Raw genomic sequence first — 24,644 nt, 5'->3', positions numbered from 1 at the left:
TGTTCCAGTACATTCAAGTACACCAGTAGAACCGCTGTTGGTGATGTGATTTTCCAGAATAGTGAATACTTGGTAAAGTTCTGAAAGTGTATTGTTTAAAAATTACATGTGAGCTACATTCTTGGAAAGCTCATGTGGATTAAAGCTATGTAGAGTATTCTGTGGCTTTATGTAAAATAAATTTATAGATTCAAATAATTACAAATTTTATATCTGACTATCTGGCAAAATACTTCAAAGTCACAAGATGTCAGGACATATTCTTGTTTATAAGAATGTATTATACACTGCAGTACATCTAGCTTCTCTTGACCTCAGCCACTAAATGCCAGTAGTGCTCCCAATTATTGTGACAAACAAGTTTCACCCAGCTGGGCCCAGTGGCTCAAACCTATAATCCCAGCACTTTGGGAGGCTGAGGAAGGTGGATCATTTGAGGTCAGGAGTTCGAGACCAGCCTGGCCAACATGGTGAAATCCTGTCTCTACTAAAAATATAAAAATGAGCTGGACGTGGTGGTGCACATCTGTAGTCCCAGCTACTCAGGAGGCTGAGGCAGGAGAATCACTTGAACCTGGGAGGCAAAGGTTGCAGTGAGCTGAGATCGTGCCACTGCACTCCAGCCTGGGTGACAGAGGGATATTCTATCTCAGAAAAAAAAAAAAAAAAGTTCCACCCACAATTGTAAAATATCCCATTAACCTAGAGAAACTCTTAAACTTATCCACCAGGAGGTATGGACAAGAATGTTCAGAATGGGATTTTTATAACAGTAAAATATTAAAAATGACTCAAGTAACCATCAATAGAGAATAAACGCAAGTCTTACAATGGAATGTTATCCAGCAGTGACAATGAATGGATATGAACTACATCTATCAAGATGGATAGAACTAAAGTATAAGTTGGGCACAGTGGCTCACATCTGTGATCCCAGCACTTTGGGAGGGGGAGGCTGGTGGATTGCTTGAGCCCAGGGGTTTGAGACCAGCTGGGGCAACATGGCAAAAACCCATCTCTACAAAAAATTACAAAAAATAGCCAGGCATGGTGGCATGCACCTATAGTCCCACCTACTGGGAAGGTTAAGGTGGAAGGATGATTTTATCCCAGGAGATTGAGGCTGCAGTGAGTTGAGACTGTGCCACTTCACTCCAGCCTGGGTGACAGAACAAGATCATCTCAAAAAAATAAAATAAAATAAGTATATACAGTTAAACAAAAAATAAGTTAAAGAAAGATCCATACAATTTGGTATAAATTATTTAGTGCTTTGAAATACACAAAACAATATTGTTTGGGGCTAAACATAATGATATGTAATTATAAAGACATTCATGAGAATGGTATCAATTTCAAGAATAGGGGCTATCTCTAGGAGGAGAGAGTCAAGAAGAGAATGAGATCAGGGAAGAATCTGCAAGGGTGTCAACTTTATTCTTAATGCTTTGTACCATCAGCTGGGCAACAGGAGCATGAGTGTTCAATGCATAATACCTTAAATTTTGTATGTTTAAATATTTTTAAGCAAACAAAGATTCGTGAGATTTCTGATTCCAGAGAGACCTGATTTTGAATCCTGGCTCTATTACTTACAAGCTTGTAAGTTGAACAAATCACTGAACTCCTCAAAATGTAAGCTTTTCTGTAAAACGGGGATGAAAATAGAAGCCACAATAAGGGGATGCTATAGGATGTTCACATGACAGGACACATCTAAAGGTCTCAGCACAGCACCTTCTTCTAGAATAAGAACACCTGGTACCAAGGAGGAATAACCCCTATTCAAACACACCTTAAATAGTCTTCATGATTTTCAATTAACAACAATATCCTACCTTCTGTCTGATTGGTTGTCAAAATATGTGTATCAGTCCTTAATGGAAACACTGAATAGATGTATTCTAGTTACTTGTCAGATAAGTCTCTGTTGTCCAAATCCTATCAAAACCCCATTTATGAGAATAGATATTTATGGAGGATTGTCTGAAGGACATGCTATTCATCTATTTTCTAGAAATGATGAATTTTACCCTTGGATCAGAGCACACCATCTGAGAGCTGTGTATCTGGATGGCATCACTCTGACTGTTGTCAGATTTACTTGACATAATGGAGCTTTGCTGTTCCAATATTGGCTTGCGTTGAGGGATGCTGCACGAAGCAACCAAGCAAACTTTGCTCTTCTTGTATTTATTGCTGGGATGGAAGCCAGGAAGATATTCTGTGAATCAAAAAGTGGTTTTTTATGTGAAGACCCAAGGGAGAAATCTTTTCTCAGCTCAGCACGATGAAAACCTTAAACAAGTGGGTTGTCTTTTCCTTCTGGACAATATGGGTTTTTTAACTGAACACATTTCCCTACTCACTTTGGCCCCCAGAAAATATACAGCTCAATCTCTAGTATCTCTATAAAATAATCTGGAATTCATTCCTGAGGGGTAGGTAAATTTACCCCTGGATTGTTTTGGGCTTTTTTTTTCCTCATATTATCTCTTTGTTCAAATATTTTTAATGATTTATTTTATGAGTAATTTTGGAAGCTGATTCAAATCATTTATAAAACAAGATAGAAGAAAGGGGGGAAAATGAGGGTAGAATCATGAAAAGTGTAGTGTAAATAAGTAACAGATAAAGTAAGTAAAACAGTGTCTTTTTTACCTTTGTATTCCCCAGAACACTTTGCACTGACTTTTACAACTAGTATATGGTTAGTAAATGTTCATTATAGTAAAAAAAATGATTTAATAAACCTCTCACTCTCCAGAATATCCTTTTTCCTGCTTCTGCATGGCTATAAGGTTGGACTGGAAGTGAAAAAGGCCTAACGGACTCATGAGAAGCAAAACAAGAATATTTAAATACTTTGTTAGTGATGTTCAATATTTCTAAAAGAATGTCCCAACTACTCTCCAAGGCTCACTCAAATACCATCTACTTTTATAAAAACATCCCCAGTTGTAAACAAAGACCTCTCCCTCCTCCAAACTCCTTCAGAACTTACTGCCTCCAAGCAGTCATTTAGAATTTGTTTTATGATAACTTACCTTGAGATGTACATATAAAGATAGAGAGATGATAGATGGATAGATAGATAGATAGATAGATAGATAGATGATAGACAAATAGACAGATAATTTGGAATGGAAAAAGATTATGATTATGGATATTTATTTGTGTTTATTGAACTTATTGAAATTATGACCAAGCATATTAATGGTCATAATTTTAATAAGTTCAATAAATACTTTTAAGTTAGTAAATGAACATATCTTTCATTGATTGATCTCTTAACTAAACTTGAATTAAAACCTGCTCACATGCAACAATGTGGATGACTCTCAAATGCATTATGCTAAATGAAAGAAGACTGTCTCAAAAGACTACAGGCTTTAATTACATTTATATAACATTCTTGCAAAGCAAGACTATAAAGGTAGAAAGCAAATTAGTGTTACCAAGGGCTTGAGGTGAAGGGAGGAGCTGACTACAAAAGTGTAAGGGGGAATTTGGGGGATAACAAAATTCTTCTGTATCTTGACTGCATGATGGTGGTTACACAACTGTGGGTGTTGTCAAAACTCTCAGAATGCTATCCTAAAAAGTGTAGATTTCACTGTTTGTAAATTATGTATCAGTTAAAAAGAACGAGGGAAAACCCATCATTCAGCAAACTGAAAATACTGAGTAGAATTTCCAATTTTGTTACTCTAGTAAGTTAACCCATCTCCGAGGCCTAGGACAATAGGATAAGGTCTGTATATGTCCTGCCTCTCTTCCCTATTCCCAAAATAGATACTGCTCATCAACCATGCCATTTTTTTTTTCATTGTACGGCAAGACAGGACTTTAAACAAAATCTTCAACAAAACACTCTAGACAGCTACCAATAATATTCTGGAATTGGCATGAGATAAAGCCTATTTTCTGACTGGGACCCATGTCATCCCAAATAGGCATGACCATTTGCTTAGTTATACCTATTCTAAGTGTAGGAATAATGCTTACAAAGAGTTCATTTAATTTCACATAATTTTGTCTCCTTTATCTCAATGTAGTATTTTTTTTTCCAAAAAATATAAGGAAAACATAAATATCAGCACAGGATCTCATTCTGGAACCTACATCCATACAACAATTTTCAGAAGTGAGTCTCTAGCCATACAAGTAAGTCAGATGATCCCAGAATGTGACTACAGCACAAGGCAGGAGATTTGGAGCCAGAGCACATGGATGCAACTGCCAGCTAGGACCCTTTAATCTGTGTGTAAGGAGAGAACATAAGGATGGACATAAAAGATTAAAGATGGAAATTGTAACAGATCTCATTTTGAGTCAGACACTATGCTGGGCATAGAATGACGAGCGAAAGAGATGAATTTCCTACCCCATAGATCTTATAATCCAGCAGAAGTAACAGAGATAAAAGAACTAATCTCACAAATAAGTAGACACAAACCATTGTACGTGCGATGAAGGAAAGGTACAGGAAAAGAGTAACACAGAGGAATTAACTGAGATACACAGAGAGGGTCCCAGCAAAACCCCTTTTGAAGAAGTGGCTTTTATTCTGAAGGCCAGAGGAAGAAAAGGTGTTGCTCAAGTGATACGAACAAGCATATCACTGGCAGAACCCTGTGCTTAGATCTTGAAATGGGACAAAATATGGAGCCTTCTCCAACTGAAAGACCACTGGTGTTGTAGGAAAACATCGTCCTGGGAGCAGTGTGACTCCAGCTCAGGCAGGGGAGGTGGGCAGGGTCAGGGCCCACAGGCCCCAGTAGCCTACTCTGAAGATTTTAAATATACCCCAAGAGCACTGGAGAGCCATGAAGTCAGGTCATATCATCATTCATACTCTGGACCAACAGCCATGAAAACACTTCAAGAAAAAAACATATAAGCTCTAAGGCACTCTCAAAAATGAAATAAAATCCAAAACTTAACAGCTTGCATAGCATTTTATGCTTATCACTGAGTATCACTTGCCACACTGTATCAAGATCTGTCTTCTCTACTAGACCAAGGGCTTCTGAAGATCAGCAACCACACGTTATGGATTATTTTATGTCCAGGGTTTGATGCATAATAGGTGCTCAATAAATATCTGTTGAATTGAAATAAATTAAACAAAATGTCTAAGCATGCAAATACATAGCATTCCAAAGCCAATTTCATACATGAGTTTCATGTTATGTCCAAAAGTGGTTTCTGCTCTGAGGCTGGAAGCCATGTGTACTGAGAGAGGCAAAATTACAGATGCATCTGCCTAAGAATAAAATAACCTTTATAGGCCTGCCATGAATGTATGCTGATCGAAATTACTCGGAGAATTTTGTCATGGTTCCAGCAATGGGGGAGCAAAACAAAAGACAACGTGGAGATAAAAATTACAGGTTACGCAGAATTATTTTTGGAATTCGTTCAAAAACCAAGACAAACGCAGCAAGAGCACGAGAACAGCCAGCTAGTGACAGAATTTCCCCTCAATGGATCAAGAAAGAGTCAGAGAAAGTAACGACAGCCCAAGAACAGAGACTAAATTGAGCCAAACTTCTAAAAAAAAAGGAAAGGTGTGTGGAGCAGGTGACTGAGCCTCACAAAGAATTTGAAAATTTCTCACACCAAAGAGCACTGGCAAAGAGCAAGATGGGACAGAACTAGCAGCAAAGAGAAGTTACTGACAAGCTAATTGTTATAGATTGAATTGTGTCTTCTCTACTAAAATTCTTATTTTGAAGTTCCAACCTTCCCCCATCTCATAATGTGATCTTACTTGGAGATAGGGTCTTTACAGAGGCACTAAATTTTAAAATGAGGTCGTTAGAGTGGACCCTAATCCAATACGACTCAGGTGCTTTTCAAAAGATACAAGTTTTACACAGTGATACGCAGAGAGGAAAGACACTGGGTGACAAGACATAGAAGATGAGGAGAGAGGCATAGAAGAGGTTTCTTTCTCACAGCTCTCAGAAGGACCAACTCTTGCTGACACCTTGGTCTTGGACTTGTAGCTTCCAGAACTATGGGAAAATGCATTTCTGTCATTGAAGGCACTGAGTTTGTGGTACTTTGTTACAGCAGCCCCAGCAAACCAATACAGTAATCAATCTGAAAAATCCTCATTTACCAGAGGATTAAAAAAATTAAAGGGGAAAGGCCGGGCACAGTGGCTCATGCCTGTAATCCCAGCACTTTGGGAGGCAGAGGCAGGTTGAATCACTGGAGGCCAGGAGTTCAAGACAAGCCTGGCCAACATGGTGAAACCCCATCTCTACTAAAAATACAAATGTTAGCCAGGTATGGTGGCATGTGCTGTAATCCCAGCTGCTCGGGAGGCTGAGGCAGGAGAATCACTTGAATCTGGGAGGCAGAAACTACAATGAGCCTAGTTCATGCCACTGCACTCCACCTAGGGCGACGAGAGCGAAACTCTGTCTCAAAAAAATAAATAAATAAAATAAAAAATTTTTTAAAAGTAAGGGGGGAAAAATATAAACAAGTTAGTAAGTCAAGGGGATAAAAGAGGTCTCCAAGGGCTCATATTTGTATGAAACAGGTGACTTTTGCAGAAGCCCATTCACCAGGAACTACTGTACAAGACTGGAATGATAATAGCAAACTTGGAATGATAATATCAACTAATAATAGGTCTTAACATGTGCCCACCACAGGATCATGTGTTTTACATAAACAATTTTACTTGATCCTTATAAAAATAAGTTTAATTATTTGACCAACGAGAATACTGAGTCTCAGAGTTTAGTTACTTGCCTAAGGTCAGACAGCTAAAGGGGTAGAGGAAGGATTTAAACCATGGCGCCTTCCCTCCCTCCTCTCTCCTGCCTTCAGTACCAGAGAGTCTGGGGGATACCAGGAAACTTTGATATCACAGAGTGAACAGGTACACTCTCTCAAGCATCAGATTAACGAAAACTGGAAAGGGTGAATACTGGAATCTCTTGGATTCATAGACATTAAATTCTATGTGTAAGAGTTAGTCTTTCTCTTTTTCTCCTTCTCCTTTGTCCTCTTCTCTATTTCTCTCTCTATGTCTTTCAACTGCCAAAAACAGAGCCAACAATAACCCACAGGTTTCTAGATTTCTCTGGATAGCAAACTGAACTGTATGAAAAAGTTTCTTCTTTATATGTGAAGGTTTGCAGGCTCACGCCTGTAATCCCAGCACTCTGGGAGGCTGAGGTGGGCGGGTCACCTGAGGTCGGGAGTACGAGACAGAGAAACCCTGTTTCTTAAAAATTAAAAAAAAAAATTAGCTGGGCATGGTGGGGCATGCCTGTAATCCCAGCTACTCAGGAGGCTGAAGCAGAAGAATCACTTGAACCTGGAAGGCGGAGGTTACAGTGAGCTGAGATCACGCCATTGAGCTCCAGCCTGGACAGCAGAGCAAGACTCTATCTAAAAAAAAAAAGTTAAAAAAAAAATGAAATAAAATAACAGAGCAGAAAAAATATTTGACGTAATAATGCCTGACAATTTTTCAAACTTAATGACTTGGACCAAACAAAACATCCAAGAAGCTCAGAGGACACCAAGCAAGATAAGTAAAAAATCTACACTTAGGCATATTATGTTCAAACTTCAGAAAACCAGAGTCAAAGAGAAAATTTAGAAAGCATCTAGATCTACACTGAAAAAGAAAGCATTGGAGAAGAAATAAGTGAAGGTAAAATAAAATGTTACCTTTTTCTTATTTTTAATTAGTCTAAAGGCTTTTTAAAAGTAATCATATTAAATGTATGGAGTAACTATAAATACGGAGAAGTGAACTGAATGGCAGCAATATCATAGGGAAGGACAGAAGGAATTGGGAATACTCTGCTATAAGGTAGCCAAACCACATGTTGAGTGGCATAGTGTTATTTGAAGGTAAATTTAGTTCAGTGGAGATTAATTCTGCTCTATCAATAAGCATTTTAAATGTGAATGTTCTAAATACATCAGTTAAAAGACAAATATGATTAGAGTGGATGAAAACATAAGAAAAACACTTTAAATATAAAGATACAGGTAGGTTAAAAGTAAATGAATGGAGAAATATATACCACGCTAATACTAATCCAAAGAAAGCTGGCACATTTATGTTAATTTCAGACAAAAAAGACTTCAGCTCAAGGAAGATTATGGGTGATGAAAAGGAGCATTACATAATGATAAAGGGACCAATTCATTAAAAAGATTTAATAATCCTAAATGTATATTGACCTAAAAGTAGAGTATCAAAATTTTTGCCTCAAAATTTTTGAGACCAAAACTGATAGAGCTAAAAGAACAAATACACAAATCTAATATTGTAGTTGAAGATCTCAACACCTCTCTTTCATTTACATTGTATCAGTTTTGGCCTCAAAAATCCACTCTAATCATATTTGTCTTTTAATTTATGTATTTAAAACATTGACATTTAAAATGTTTATTGAAATAAGAGATCTAGCAGATAGAAATCAGAGAGAATATAGGTACCTTGAATAACACTATTAATTCACTTGATCTAATTGGTATTTATAGAATACTCCATTCAACAACAGCACAGTACACATTCTTCTCGAGTTCTGATGTAATATTCACCAAGATAGTTCACATTCTGGGCCGTTAAACATACCTTCATGATTTTTAAAGAACAGAAATCATGCAAAGTATGTTCTCAGAGGACAATAGAATTAAACAAGATATCAGTAACCAACCTTAAATAATAAATCAATCATTAATACAAACAGTTGGGAAATTCTCAAATATTTGGAAATTAAACATGCTTCTAAATAACCCATAGATAAAAGAATTCTAAAAAAAATTAGATATTTGAACTAGAGAAAGAAGAGCAAATTAAACCTCAAGCAAGTAGAATAACATAAATAATAAAACTTAGAGCCTAAATCCACAAAATTTTTAAAAGAAAATAATACAGAAAATCAACAAAACCAAAATCTGGTTCTTTGAAAAGATCAATAAAGTCGATCAACTGTTAGCTAGGCTAACCAAGAAAAATAGAAAGAGGATACAAATTACCAATATCAGAAATGAAAGAGGGATTATCACCACAGACTCCAAGGACATTAAAAATATAATTAAGAAATACCACAAACAACACTATGCCAACAATTTTGATAACTTCAATGAAATGGACCAAATCCTAGGGAGATACAAAATATCAAACATCTCTCAATAAGAAATATGTACTCTAGGCCAGGCACAGTGGCTCAAGCCTGTAATCCCAGCACTTTGGGAGGCCGAGGAGTGTGGATCACGAGTTGAGGAGTTCAAGACCATTCTGGCCAAGATGGTGAAACCTGTCTCTACTAAAAATACAAAAATTAGCCCAGCGTGGTGACAGGTGCTTGTAATCCCAGCTACTCGGGAGACTGAGGCAGAGCATTGCTTGAACCCGGGAAGTGGAAGTTGCAGTGAGCCAAGATTGCGCCACTGCACTCCAGCCTGGGTGACAGAGCAAGACTCCATTTCAAAAAGAAAAGAAAAAAAAAGAAAAAGAAGAAATATAAACTCGAAGTAGGTCCATATTTATTAAAGAAATAGAATCAATAATTAAAAACTTTTCAGAAAAGAAAGGATCATGCCTGAATAATTTTACTGTTTAATTCTTCCAAACACTTAAAAAAGAATTGATATCTATTATCCACAATCTGTTCCAGGCAGTAGAAGCAGAAGGAACACTTCCTAACTCATTCGATCAGGCTAGAATTACCCTAATACCAAAAAGAAGAAAAGGACATTACAAGAAAGAAAAAATTAGACAAATCTCTCTCATGAAAATGGATGCAAAAATCCTCAAAAATATTAGCAAATCCATCCAACCACATAAAAAGAATTACACACCACAACCAAGTGGGATTTCTTGCAGGTATGCAATGCTGGAACAACATTTGTAAAAAGCAGTCAGTACAATTCAGCACATCAACAAGCTAAAGGAGAACAAAATCACATAACAATATAAATGGATTCAGAAAAGCTTTTGACAAAGTTCAGCCCTATTCACGCTAAAACAAAACTAAACTAATCTAAATCTCTTAGCAAACTAGCAATGGAGGAAAACTTTCTCAATTTCTCAAAGAACATCTACAAAAGAAACTTACAACTATCATACTTCATGTTGAAAAACTGAATGTTTCTCCCCTAAGACTAAATACAAAGCAAGGATGTCCTCTTTCACCACTCCTATTTAACATCATACTGCAAGTCATAGTTCAAAAGGACAAGAAAAGGACATAAAATGTAGACAGATTGGGAAAGAAGAAATGAAACTGTCTTTGTTCACAGATTAAATGACTGTCTATGTGAAAAATCTCAAAGAATTGACAAAATTCTTCTGGAACTAGTAAGGTACTATATATAGCAAGATCACAGGATGAAATATTATTATATAAAAGTACATTGCATTCATATATAACAGCAATGAACAACAAAAATTTGAAATTAAAAATCACCATAGGATTTACAATAGCACTGAAAAAGGAAATATTTACATGTAAATCTGACAAAACTGTGTTCAGGATTCATATACAGAAACTACAAAACTCTGATTTAAAAAAAAAAAGAACAAAGAAAAAAAAAACAAAGATCAAATAAACAGAGAGGTATTCCATGTTCATGGATTGGAGGACTCCATTGTTCCAAACTTGATCTGTAGATTCAACACAATCCCAGTCAGAATCCCTGGATTTATGTTCAGTATTGTAACACTGGGCAATACTCTCAGCTGAGAAAGAAGAAGTGGAAACGCATTTCAAGATCAAAAAGCAAGATTAAGATTTATTCCTAAACATGGCCTGTGATAATAATTTACACAAGATTAAAACTAGTACAACATAATCCTCACAACAATCATATGACGAAGACTCACACTTTCACCAACAAATCCTACCCCTAAAGCTTCTTTGGTCAAGGACAACAGTAATCTCCACTCCAATGGTCAGTTCTCAGCCCTCATCTTAACTTACCCCATCTGTAGTGTTTGACACAGTGTATCATTCCTCCTCCTTAAAACACTCCTTTATATAGCTACTAGGATACCTCACTTGTCAGTCTTAGCTGATTCTTTCTCTTCTTCCTACCCTTTCCATATCAGAAAGTTCCAGAACTCAGTATGTGATCCTCCTCTCTTCTCTATCTGTTCCCACTGCCTTATTGGGTTCCTAGCATTCCTATGCTTTAAAAACACTTCTATAGTTAATCCCGAATTTATATCTCCAGCCAAGACTTCTCTTCTGAACTCCAAATCCAACACATCCTCCCTGTTCCCACTTGGATATTTAATACACATCTCAAATTTAACATATCCTAAACTGAACTGCTGATCTTCCTCTCAAAACCTGCTCTATTCACAAACCAATTCCTAATTTTAATATATAGTAGCTATATCCTTTCAATCTCACAGTCCAAAAACTCCACTGGACTCCATTCCTCCCTGACTCCATTCTCTGGAATCCAGTGCTCTATCCCTCTACCGGTAACACTCTTGCCCAAGATAATGATTTAGCTAATTCCCTCTCTTTCTTAAAGTCCTTACTCAAATCACATTCCCAATGAGGCCCACCCTGATTAGCCCTATGTAGTATCATGACCTGCTCTCTCACTTTCCCTTGCACTCTTGGTCTCTCTTGGACTACTCTTTTCCTTTGTTCCTTGAAACTGTGGCCTTCCAGCACACACACAATTTACTCCTTTAATTATTTTCACAGTCTGTCTCTGCTGGACAGAGATCTTCACCCCTTTGTTCACTGATATCCCAAACCCATTAGAAGGCATCTGATACCTAAGAAGCACTACACAATTATTTGTGAATGTCATTAATATGTGAATGTGATTATTTCTGTTTTACAAGTGAGGTGATGAAACTGCAGTGTGGCTAATAAATGATGGAATAGAGTCCCAGATATGCTTAACTTCCAAATATTGGTGCTTTCTATCATTATGTTATTTTTCTCCTCTCTTTAGATTCAGTGCATGCTAAAGCTGGCTACACAGCAAAATCATCTGAGAAATTTGAATAAAATACTAGACCCCTCCGTCAGAGGTGGGGGTCTGTGTGTCTGTATTTCCACTCCCCTAAGTGATTCTGGTGAACATCCAGGTTTGTGGATCACAGCCGTAGATCCCACTCTCTTCTGAGGGCGTGTTTCCTTTCTGGAATGCTTAAAGAATGAGAAGGGTGTGTATGGAAATCCTTAGTTCACCAATACAGCAGCGGTTACAGAGCATCATAAAGGAATAAGCTGCCCCACATTCATTAACTTCTCATAAAATAGAAGTTTCACCTTTTAAACACCAAAGTGTTTTTAAGTAAGTCCTCTGAGGTCCAAATCTTTCTGAAATGTAATGCCCTTTTCTTTAAAAAAAAGTGTGTTAAGGATGGGCGTGGTGGCTCACACCTGTAATCCCAGCACTTTGGGAGGCCGAGGTGGGCAGATCATTTGAGGTCAGGAGTTCGAGACCAGACTGGTGAAACCCCATCTCTACTAAACAAAAAAAATAGCTGGGCGTGGTGGTGTGCACCCGCAGTCCCAGCTACTTAGGAGGCTGAGGCAGGAGAATCACTTGAACCCAGGAGACAGAGCTTGCAGTGAGCCAAGATCATGCCACTGCACTCCAGCCTGAGTGACATAGTGAGACTCTGTCTCAAAAAAACAGAAAAAAAGTGTGTTAAATAAATTTTAATTTATTTTTATCTAGGTTCTTCCTTCCTCCTGGAATACACCTGGACAATTCCCACTCATTCTTTATGATTAACCCAAGTAATTCCTCATCTCGGGATTACTTCTCCAGATCTCTCAGGTTGGGTGAGGCCCCCCCTTCCCAGCTACAGATTCCAAGGCACTTCTGCACACGTCTATTATCACAATGTGTTATAATAAGTGATCGATTCATCTGCTGTCATTTTACTTTAGTAAGAACTGGTTTTGTTTCAGAAGACAAAAACCTGTATCTAATTGCTCTAAGGGAAAAACAGATAATTTATTAGTAATTGAAACACTCATGGGGAGATTTGGCATAATTAGATCTAGGTGCTCATATGATGCATTAAGAAATCTGTTTTCCTCTGTTGTGGCTTCATTCTCAAGCAGTCTCTTCTTGAACAGCAACAAGAATGGCCCCCAAATCTCTAGGCTTTCCTCCTGCCTCTTAGAAACACTGGTAGAAGGCAAAAACTCCTCAGTCCCAAGAGCTCTAGTAAAAATGATGGAATAGAGCAGATGAAATGATGGAGTAGATCCAGGACTGACTCTTTCTGGGACTGAGACGGGTCATGTTCCCCCTCTGAACCAGTCATTAAGGCTAGGAAAAAGGTAAAATTTGTTGGACTGTACTCTAATGGCTAGACCTGGCTCATCTGCCCAGCCCTTGAGCCAGGAAATAGAATAAGTTCTTTCCTTCACATCTCTGTGGATAGAAAATGGGAAAGGAGGGTCCCTGGGGAAGAGATTAAGGTGTAATTATCAGATAAGGAGAAATAGATGTTATTCAAGTCACAAACGTACTGGACCCCTTGAGAGCAAGAGCCTGCCCCCTTGCTCATCCATATATCTTCATCTCCTAACCTAGTACCTAGCATGCATAAGGCAGCTCATGGTTAGTGAATTCATCATTGAACAAATGAATGCAGTCAGAGTTATCATTAAAATTACCTTGTGTCGCAATGCAGGATGTCCTCAGATTGGAGACATGGTATGCCTCTCCAGTACTCAATGCCTGCCATCTGATGGACGTGGACTACATTGCTACATGGAACACAGACCTCTAGGACAGATCCGAAGATGCTATTTGTTATTTCACAGAGATACAGTTCCCAGCTCCAAGTATGACTATTGGTAAAAGCACTGTTGGCCTTTTAATTAGGTATCCTAGGAGATCAGTCCCAAGGTGTTGCAGGAAGACAAAGACAACAGAAGGAAGTGGAAATGTCACCCTCGTTAGTGTGGCCATTCATGGGAGGAAGGGCCCTGGTGAGTGTCAGAGGGCAGGTTCCCACCAAGAGCCCGAAATGAGTGTCAGAGAGAGCGGCTGCAGAGTTTTGGGGTGGAGTGGGGGTGGGGGACTTGTTGAATTCAGATTATAAGGCAGAGGGAGCAAGAACATCTCTAGGGCAGACTCCAGCTCCGCCTCCCTCCACAGCTCCCTGGGGATCCTGAGGACTTTCTTTCAAGGTGATTCTGAAATGTGAATGTTGTGGTTATTGCTTATTTATTTCCATTTATATTAATGTACCTTTATTACGGGAAACTTCTATTAAGAAATGGGCCTTCTGACCAAGCAAAAGGGCAAATGAAGGTGCTGTCTGAAGTGTTCCCTGCTATCCCCAAAGTTCTGCCAACTCCCTCCACCCTACCCTGTGCACACACACACCTGCCAACCCACACTGCAGGAGGACAGACTTGATGAGTGCTAACCCTCTCACTGCTCCTGTCACAAACCTGACTGGCCAGGCTGTTGCCAGGATGCTCAAGCTGAGGAAGCTGTGGGTTGTAGGAGAGCAGTGGACTGAAGAAGTCCTGAGTTCAAGTCAAGTCATAGAAACTTGGGCAGGTTGACCCATGTATCTGCTTTTCTTTGTTTCTTTCTGTCTTTTTTTTTTTTTTTTTTTTTTTTTTGAGATGGAGTTTCACTCTTGTGACCCAGGCTGGAGTGCAATGGCACAATCTCAGCTCACTGCAACTTCTGCCTCCTGGGTTCAAGCGATTCTTCTGCCTCAGCCTCCCAAGTAGCTGGGATTACAGGTGCCTGCCACCAAGCCCAGCTAATTTTTGTATTTTTGCTGTTGTTGTTGTTGTTTTAGTATAGATGGGGCTTCACCATGTTGGCCAGGCTGGTCTTGAACACCTGACCTCAGGTGATCTACCTGCCTCGGCCTCCCGAAGTGCTGGGATTATAGGCATGAGCCACCGCGCCCAGCCTCTTTTTTTTTTTTTTTTTTTTTTTTTTTTGAGACAGGGTCTTGCACTTTTACCCAGGCTGGAGTGCAGTGGTGCAATCTTAGCTTGATGCAACCTTTACCTCCCAGGCTCAAGCCATCCTCCTACCTCAGCCTCCTGAGTAGCTGAAACCACAGGTGCAAGCTACACCAAGCTATTTTTCTTCTTTTGTATTTTTTGTAGAGACAGGGTTTCACCATGTTGCTCAGACTTCTCTTAAACTCCTGGGCTCAAGCGATCTGCCCATCTGAGCCTCCCAAAATGTTGGGATTACAGGCATGAGTCACCGTGCCTGGCCAGTCCACAGATCTCTTCAATTTCTTCTTCTGTTAAAAATAAAGACAAAAGCAACCACATGGAGGATTCTGTGATCTCTAAAGTCCCTGCCCTGGAATTAATAAAAACTGCAGTAAAAAAATATAGGCTCCTGCCAACAAGATATTCAATTCTGACTAAGTTAAGTATAAAGGATCTCGAGGTTGTATAGCACTGAAGAGAGATTGCTGAGCCAGGCTAGGAACCAAAGCAGATCTAGAAGAAGGCACCTGGGCACCACACTTGTCCTATATTCTGGCTAGGACCTGGCCACTGTGGTTCCCTGGAACGCTGGCCATGCCAGGAGCCATGTCAGGTGTAGGAATCACCTAGCTGGCCAAGACTGGGTCATGGGATGACTGGACCCTGATGACATTTCCATAAGACTGTATCAGACAAGGAGGAAACAGTGCCTCAAGGGGAATCAGAGGACCCTTTAGAGCAGAAATAGATGTTAAGCATCCAGAAAACATTAGTGAAAGGGGAGAGTCAAATGCTGCCATTGTATCCACAAGTCTAGAATCCTGATAGCCCAGGACATGTGCACCCATGGAGAGCATCCCAGGCCACAGAGGCTCACTCAACAACCAAACAATAGTTCTAATTCTATCTGATTCTCCACTGTCCTTTGCAATTTTTCCATGATGACCAAGAAGCCATCCCCCTAGTCATTAGTCTGCCTATCAAGTAACTTAAGTATAAATCTACTGCCTATTTAATGAGCTTAGCCAAGCAGACATCACAGGTAATATTGTCACGGCAAGTGGGCTACCAAATTTCATTTACAAATAATACATTAAAATGGTGATCTCTATGAACTAGCAACAATCCCTCTGAAATTTGCAGAATGGGTGTGAGGTGTAATATCAGAGACTAAAATCTGAGTCCCCATTGGCAGTCCTTTGCTTCCTAGCACCCACGCTAGGCAGCAGTTCTGTCTTGTCTTCCCTGTGACTGCACCACACTCTCCACCCCATCCCTCATTCCTTGCCAGCCCCCACCAATGTACCTTCACCTTCCACAATATTTTTCAGTCTCTTGGCTTGAATGCAGCATCAGTCCCTGAGGCTGAGCCAAGGACCTACATCTCAGGTTGATGAGAACAAGCTCTCCCCACCTCCCTCTCTCCAACCCCTGGTCTCTGAGGCTGCCCATAGGCCCTGCAGGTTAAGCAAAGAGGAGATCAGGAATTATCTCAATCCCAGTTCCCTGGCAGCTTTTGTACCACTGCAGGGTCTGGTGAACTAAACTGTCCAGCTGGGTAACTGAAGGAAACATATTTATTGAAATGTTCATGCTTACAGTTATACTTAGTCCCTGGATATCAGCAAAGCTGACCTGAAAGAGAATTAAAAAAACCCTTGCAGCATTGCAAGGAATCATTCAGTACAGGCCCTTTGGGGTTTAACTCTCTGGTGGCAAGAGAGAGCTTTGATTTTCCACAGCCCTGGTGCCTCTCGGCTGCTGACAGCAGCCAGCGGGGTTGCCAGGACTGGAGCCGGACATAAAAATGGGACCTACAGACGTTAACACTTCCCCCCCATAAAAGGCTTTGCCCAAGAGGTGTCAGCAACATGGCCTTGCTTTTCAAATTTCATTTTATGCTCAGAAAGAGGAGGGCTTTGATCAGCCAGTGAGTTCACTCTGAGTGACAGCTGCAGTTAGTTAACAGATGGGTTTCTAGAATAAGCACCTACAAGCCTACCTGGGCAGGTCACTCTGGGTCCCTATGTAGCTTCACTGAGACAAGCTGTAAAAAATATCACATTAAAGCAAAGCATGCTATGTATTACACGTAAATATATATGTTCCCTTTTAATATAACTAACAGTGATATTGCTCCCCACCTAGTACGGAATCAAAGTCCTTAGAATTCAAAGAAATGTCCAAGGTCATCAGACCCTGTCTTCTGCCAGATGTTAGAAGCCTTTTCCTAAGCCCCCATGATCTTCACCAGGGTTTTAATTAGGTTTCCATTCAGAAGCCCATCCATAGTCAGTGAGGCATCCTACAGTTGAAGTTTGCGAGCCCATATTTGGGTTCATCAAGAATGTCATACGATGTTTGACAAGGGCTCTGGTGGGAACAGCAGCAGTATCTGGGCGAGGCATTTGCTCCCTCTGAGCTCAAGTGTCAGCAGTGTTACTGGTAATGAAACCTCTTTCTGCTAAATAGGCCTGGCCCCTGTAGCTTAAGGGGTGACATAGGACAGGCAGAAACTGGCCTGAATGGAGAATTGTGATGGCTTCATTGGCACCTTGGCCAGCAACTTGTAAGTGGGGAATGAGATACCTCAAATCCAACCACCAGAAGTGTATTGGCAAAGGTTGATGTCGGACCTGCGCCCCAAAGGGGGAGATATTTTTCCTTGACAATCCTATGCAATAATCTCACCTTTTATTGTTTGTTTGTTTGTTTGTTTTTTGAGATGGAGTCTCGCTCTATCACCCAGGCTGGAGTGCAGTGGCGCGATCTCGGCTCATTTTAACCTCCACCTCCCGGGTTCAGGTGATTCTCCTGCCTCAGCCTCCCAGATACTGATACTTGATCTGGGACTACAGGCACACACCACCACACCCGGCTAATTTTTGTATTTTTAGTAGAGACGGGATTTATCCATGTTGGCCAGGATGGTCTGGATCTCTTGACCTCGTGATCCGCCTGCCTTGGCCTCCCAAAACGTTGGAATTACATGTGTGAGACACTGCGCCCGGCCTATTGTTGGTTTTTTAAAGCACCGTTGGTATATTATAGCATCCAACTCTAAGCACTGGAAATGTCCAGACAGGCCCAGAATCTTGGTACTGAGACTTCTTCCTGCATTCATGCATAATCCCTAATAACAAGCAACAAAAGCTAACACCAATGCTGAAATGACACAAATCCTACTTAATGGGAAAATGGTGAAAGTCAATACGTGTCATCAAGAGGAACACAGGCTAGAATCACTAGATAGGCCATCTGTACGTAAGGAAGTGTAAAATGTTCTTGAGGAGGAACAGGACCAAATCCCCGAACATAAAAGAGAAGAGAATTAATTACTGGCCAGAGGAGGCTAGATTTCATGGGCACTCAGGCTGTGTCTCCAGCCCTGTGCCTGGCAAGTGAAGAGATCACGTGGATCGCTGTTTGAAATTACACCTAAACTTTGTTGATCAGTTCTCAATTCAGAGAATGCTTCTGCATTCCCTGAAACAAAAGGGTTCCTGAAGTAAAATAGATTGCCTAAATCCTAGTTAAGGGAATTACCAGAACATACTGATTTTAAGGACTTCAGCACACTAATTGTCAGAATAAATATGGATACAACCAATTACCAAGGGGATTCAGAGGGTTTCCAAAATGGTCCTCCAGGACCTTCACTCAGAAACACTTTGTCATCAATCAGTGGTGTTGTGTGTATATAAAATTGGGTCTAAGAAGTTAATGGTCTTTTTAAAAAAAGTAACTCAGAGTAGCCTACTGTCCCCACCTTGGCCAACAGTGGGTTTATTCCGCTTTTAAAAATATCTAATCTATAAAGATAACCTAGATTTATAAAAGAAGTCATATACAATAAAGAAAAAGATTTACTGTATGCTATTCCTATGAAAAGTAAGCTCTCCTACCGAATCTGAAATTTTATCTTTCCTAAAAATAGGCTTAAGAACAACTGCTTAGGAAGATGTCAGTTATATAAAGTGACTCACATCTATGAGGCAGATTTATATCAGCAAAGTTCGGGACATTTTATATGCCCTCTAGTGAGACTTGCCCTGGTGTGAAGACAGAGACTGTGGCATTGCGTGGGCTATGGTTGCTCCCAGTTTGCAGGGGAACAGGAACTGATCTTCCTTGCTGCTAATTGGAGTGTGTTTTCCTCTGTAGGAGTATCCATTCATTTATGTATCAAGCAAGATTGTATTGAGCACCTGCTATGCACATAATATATGCACAGACATATACCTAGACATGAATATACATGAGGCATGTGGAGTGTGTAGGAAGTCAGTGCCAATCTTTGGGGATTGATAGCGGGACTTTGTTAACACTTTTGATTGGTACCAACGTGTGCTTCCTCACAACACCCCAATTTGTTTTCCAAGGAGCCCCCCTACTCCTTGGATTCATCATGAGCTGCTGTTGTCAGGTTGCCCACCCCCTCCTGGTCAGGTATTGGGTGGGGCAGTTGGCTGCTTCCTCTCTGAACTGAAGTGAAAGTGTTGGCAATTCCAGGTCACTGTGTACCACTGTTCTCACTGGGGTGTCCCTGCCACAAAACGGTACCTGGGCTTCTTCTGCCTAGCCTAGAGTGTTGCAAGGGTATCTCTCCAGCTTTTCTTCCTTCTGTGACTCTCTGATAGTCTTTCAACATTCCCTCTGGCAAAGTCGGCCAGAACCATTTTCTGTTGCTTGTCACCAAAACACCACATGGTACTAGACCTCGAGCCTCGACCCTGTGCCTCAGAAACTTTCCCTAGCACAGAAGCTGAGCCTTGCTCCCTCCAGCATCTGTGCATTTTCTAACTGCTTGGAACTCACCTACTTTGGGTCTCCTTTGCTATCGTTTTAGAGGAAATAGCATCCCTCCTTTTTGAAATTGAGCCTCCACACAGTGAGGTAGCCAGCTCATCTGCGTTTGCCTGGGACTTGTTATCCAGTTTTAGCATTGAGAGTCCCATGTCCTGAGACCTCCCTCAGTCTCAGTAAAACAGGATGGTTGGTCATCCCAACTGACAGCTTTTATCCCATATCCTTATGCATAATAATGGAAGTTTTCCCCTCCCTCAACCAATCATGCAATATTTTGCTTGGATTACCCAACTTCCCCGCCATCCCCACTTTCTCAGAGGGCTTACAAAGTCGCCACTATAATCCACACCTCCAGTCTTAAAACTATAACCTACCTTCTCTCCAACCACCACGCTGGTCTTCAGGAAGAGTTACTCCGTTGACACTCCACACCAACATATTCCGAACTACATTCATTCCCTTCTCACAAACACCAGTTGCCTGTGTCGGTGGCCACCGCCACTTTGAAGGCAACATATCTCAATGACTATATAGCCATCAAGTGAAAGCCAGACAGTAAATACCAAAATGCCCCGTTAACCGTAGAGAAACACTTGTACATGTGTAAACAAGCAGACACAAGGACATTCATTAGAGGATTGTTTACAATAGCAAAAAAGGAAACTACCCCCCAATATCATATGCATAGAGGGTAATGTATAAATAAACTATGGTAGATCCCTACCGTGGAACCCTCGCAGCAGTGAAAAATAACAATTGCTAATTTGTTCTAAGTTCTTAAGCGTATAGAGAAAGGTCTATGAAACTACTTCTCATGTGTCTGTTGGCTGTATGCATGTCTTCTTTTGAGAAATGTCTGTTCATATCCTTTGCCCACTTTTGGATGGGGTTGTTTGTTTTTCTCTTGTAAATTTGTTTGAGTTCTTTGTAGGTTTTGGATATTAGCCCTTTGTCAGATGAGTAGATTGCAAAAATTTTCTCCCATTCTGTAGGTTGCCTGTTCACTCTGATGGTAGTTTCTTTTGCTGTGCAGAAGCTCTTTAGTTTAATTAGATCCCATTTGTCAATTTTGGCTTTTGCTGCCGTTGCTTTTGGTGTTTTAGACATGAAGTCTTTGCCCATGCCTATGTCCTGAATGGTACTACCTAGGTTTTCCTCTAGGGTTTTTATGGTATTAGGTCTAACATTTAAGTCTCTAATCCATCTTGAATTAATTTTCGTATAAGGAGTAAGGAAAGGATCCAGTTTCAGCTTTCTACTTATGGCTAGCCAATTTTCCCAGCACCAGTTATTAAATAGGGAATCCTTTCCCCATTTCTTGTTTCTCTCAGGTTTGTCAAAGATCAGATGGCTGTAGATGTGTGGTATTATTTCTGAGGACTCTGTTCTGTTCCATTGGTCTATATCTCTGTTTTGGTACCAGTACCATGCTGTTTTGGTTACTGTAGCCTTGTAGTATAGCAGACACATGAAAAAATGCTCATCATCACTGGCCATCAGAGAAATGCAAATCAAAACCACAATGAGATACCATCTCACATCAGTTAGAATGGCGATCATTCAAAAGTCAGGAAACAACAGGTGCTGGAGAGGATGTGGAGAAATAGGAACACTTTTACACTTTTGGTGGCATTGTAAACTAGTTCAACCATTATGGAAAACAGTATGGCGATTCCTCAAGGATCTAGAACTAGAAGTACCATATGACCCAGCCATCCCATTACTGGGTATATACCCAAAGGATTATAAATCATGCTGCTATAAAGACACATGCACACGTATGTTTATTGCAGCACTATTCACAATAGCAAAGACTTGGAATCAACCCAAATGTCCATCAGTGACAGACTGGATTAAGAAAATGTGGCACATATACACCATGGAATACTATGCAGCCATAAAAAAGGATGAGTTTGGGTCCTTTGTAGGGACATGAATGCAGCTGGAAACCATCATTCTTAGCAAACTATCACAAGAACAGAAAACCAAACACCGCATGTTCTCACTCATAGGTGGGAACTGAACAATGAGGTCACTTGGACTTGGGAAGGGGGACATCACACACCGGGGCCTGTCATGGGGAAGGGGGAGGGGGGAGGGATTGCATTGGGAGTTATACCTGATGTAAATGACGAGTTGATGGGTGCTGACGAGTTGATGGGTGCAGCACACCAACATGGCACAAGTATACATATGTAACAAACCTGCACGTTATGCACATGTACCCTAGAACTTAAAGTATAATAATAATAATAAATACATAAATACATAAATAAATAAATAAATAAATAAATAAAACTACTTCTCAAAACAATGTCTTTACCTCTAAGAAGGGAATTGGGTTTATCAGGATGTAGTCAATAATAACTAATACTTTTATGTTTTACTTAGGATAATATTTGCACATATTATTTGACTAATAAAAATTATTTAAAAAAAAAAAACAAAAACAAAACTAGGGCCAAGCATGGTGGCTCACGCCTGTAATCCCACCACTTTGGGAGGCTGAGGCGGGTGGATCAGGAGGTCAGGAGTTCAAGACCAACCTGGCCAAGATGGTGAAACCCTATCTCTACTAAATATACAAAAATTAGCCGGGCATAGTGGTGGGCACCTGTAATCCCAGCTTCTTGGGAGGCCGAGGCAGAACTGCTTGAACCTGGGAGGCAGAGGTTGCAGTGAGCCAAAATCACGCCACCGCACTACAGCCTGGGTGACAGAACAAGACTCTGTCTCAAAAAAAAAAAAAAGCTAAATTCTCAGACTCCAATCCCCCATCTGCTAATACTGCCATTCTTATTTAATCACTCAGACTCAAATCTTAGTGTTAGTCTCTGACACTTCCCTTTCCTTTATTTCTCCTCTGTAATCAATGAGTTTTCAAGCACTATCAAATCTTTCTTGAGATCAATGTTTGGATCAATGTGCTGGAAATTGCTGTTAATAGGCAAATGTTACCTGAAAGGAATAGCAGATTAAATGTGTAAGCATGCAAATCAATAACAAATAACTCGGTCTGAATTCTTTCGTCCCATCTGCCCACACAGATTCAGCAATGGCATGAAGGGAAACCTATAAGTGGGAGATGGGAAGAGCTGTGACCCCTGAGAATCTGATAAGGGGACGAGGTGGGGATGGGGCTTCAGGAGGTTGAAGAATGAGCCATGAGACATAAGCAAAACTTCTGCTAAGGACTTAGAGAGAGAGGAGATTTGTATAGAAGAGATCCTATAGGAAACTCTCAATAGAGTTTCTAAACCTCAGGATCGAGCAAATAGTATCTGACTAGAAAGGTCTTAGAGGCTGTCTTGTCTGACCCATTGGATGGTATGTAACTTGAAGCGAAGATCTCTTTTCTCAGCGTCTCTGACGCAGAGGCCTGGCACGGAGCAGAGGCTCAATAAATAGTGGTGGGATGGATGAAATACACAGATCGGGAAACTGAGACACAAGAGGTGTTATTGGTCTCAGCTCCTTAAGCAACAGAGGGCAGAGCCAGGAATCAGCCTTACGTCTCCTTATTCCCTGATCTTAGCTGCTCCCCAATACCACACTGAGGCTCTCAGCCATTTCCTCCCGGGCTGCCAGCCTGTCTTCTACATGCAAAGCTTTGGCAGGCACAAGGCCCTCCCACGTGATTTTTTCCATGCCACTGTCTTAAGATTCACTTGTAAAATATGAATGCTACTCATCCCTCTCAGTAGCCAAATACTAGGACATCAGCTGCTGCACCCTGCTTCTAGCAGAGAGAAAGGGCTTCCTGTCTCTGTTACATTTTATCCTTATAACATGCAATGCTTCCAAACACCATATCACTTCCACTGACTGCTTGTAAGACTACCTAAGAGCCCCTGGGCAAAAGGATATTAGAAAGCATATTCATTCAAAGAAATAAAATCATTCCTCTCACCTTCCTTTGCACTCTGATCTCCAGGTAGTAGGCAGAATAGAAGATCTGTTTCTGGATCAGAAGTCCTGGTTGCAAGGTAAGAGCTACACAGACTCTAGTCTAAACAAAACATAATGTGTTTGATCATTCTCCCTATTTCTGAACACACAACATTTCTCCTTTCTGTGAGAACCAGAAAGCTATGAGAGCTTCCCGTTTTCTCCCTCACGCCTTCTAAGAGAAGTCATCCTTGCTTCCCGTCAACGACAGATGCAACTGGTCTGTCTAGGCACTGCCGAAAAAAATGTGGCTTTTCTAGGGGTGAGACCTATGCTTCTTAGCACTGAGGGGCTCCCTGTGCTACCTACTTGCATTTTTCATGAGGTGCAAGTGGATGAAATTTTCAAAAACACTCTCACAGAAGCTGAGCAGAAAATGCTGTGTTATATTGAATTGTGAAGAACATAAATCACAGCGTAAAAGGCCCATTTTCTGCTTAGAAATGATGACTTTGACCCAGAAGGTCTTCGCTTTAGTCCCAAGAGGGTAGCTCTCACTCCTATGGCGGAGCAAGAGACTCCAGGTCTCTCCCCAGAGCCTTCAAATCCTGCCCCATCTTTATCTTTACTTCAAGGCAGGGCTTAAGATGAGTAGCGATGAAGGGGAGATGCATCTGCTCTAGGTACTACTCAGCATTGGGCGAAGATGTCACATCAATGCTTACAACAGTACTCCTGGTACCAGGTCACAAAATTCAGTCGTCTGGTGCTGTTTACTGAAGAGAGCACCACATTTGCTCTCCTTAAGCCAACACTCCCAGCATTTCAGCTTCACTTCTTCTGACCCCTCCAGCCTCCCAGACTCCCAGGAGAAACTCAGCCCAGGGAATACAGTCTAAGGGCACTAATTAAGAGATTTCTGTGGTGAAACAGTAGCTTGATCCTGATTTAACAGATATAATAAATATTTCAAGAATACCAGGCTTC

General features: G+C 40.6%; 1 long non-coding RNA gene across 1 annotated transcript in view; it reads right to left on the bottom strand.

The window, feature by feature from the left end:
- Window positions 1-2,068: 2,068 nt before the first annotated feature.
- Window positions 2,069-24,644, bottom strand: part of LOC140708599 (uncharacterized) — a 223,212-nt gene continuing 200,636 nt past the window's right edge. The window contains exon 4 of the long non-coding RNA XR_012088742.1: window positions 2,069-2,224. This is a non-coding gene — a long non-coding RNA (uncharacterized lncRNA). The remainder of the gene's footprint in view (window positions 2,225-24,644) is intronic.

The sequence above is a fragment of the Chlorocebus sabaeus genome, chromosome 16 (assembly GCF_047675955.1).
Source record: "Chlorocebus sabaeus isolate Y175 chromosome 16, mChlSab1.0.hap1, whole genome shotgun sequence".
NCBI lineage: Eukaryota > Metazoa > Chordata > Mammalia > Primates > Cercopithecidae > Chlorocebus > Chlorocebus sabaeus.
This window is presented reverse-complemented; position numbering and strand designations above follow the sequence as displayed.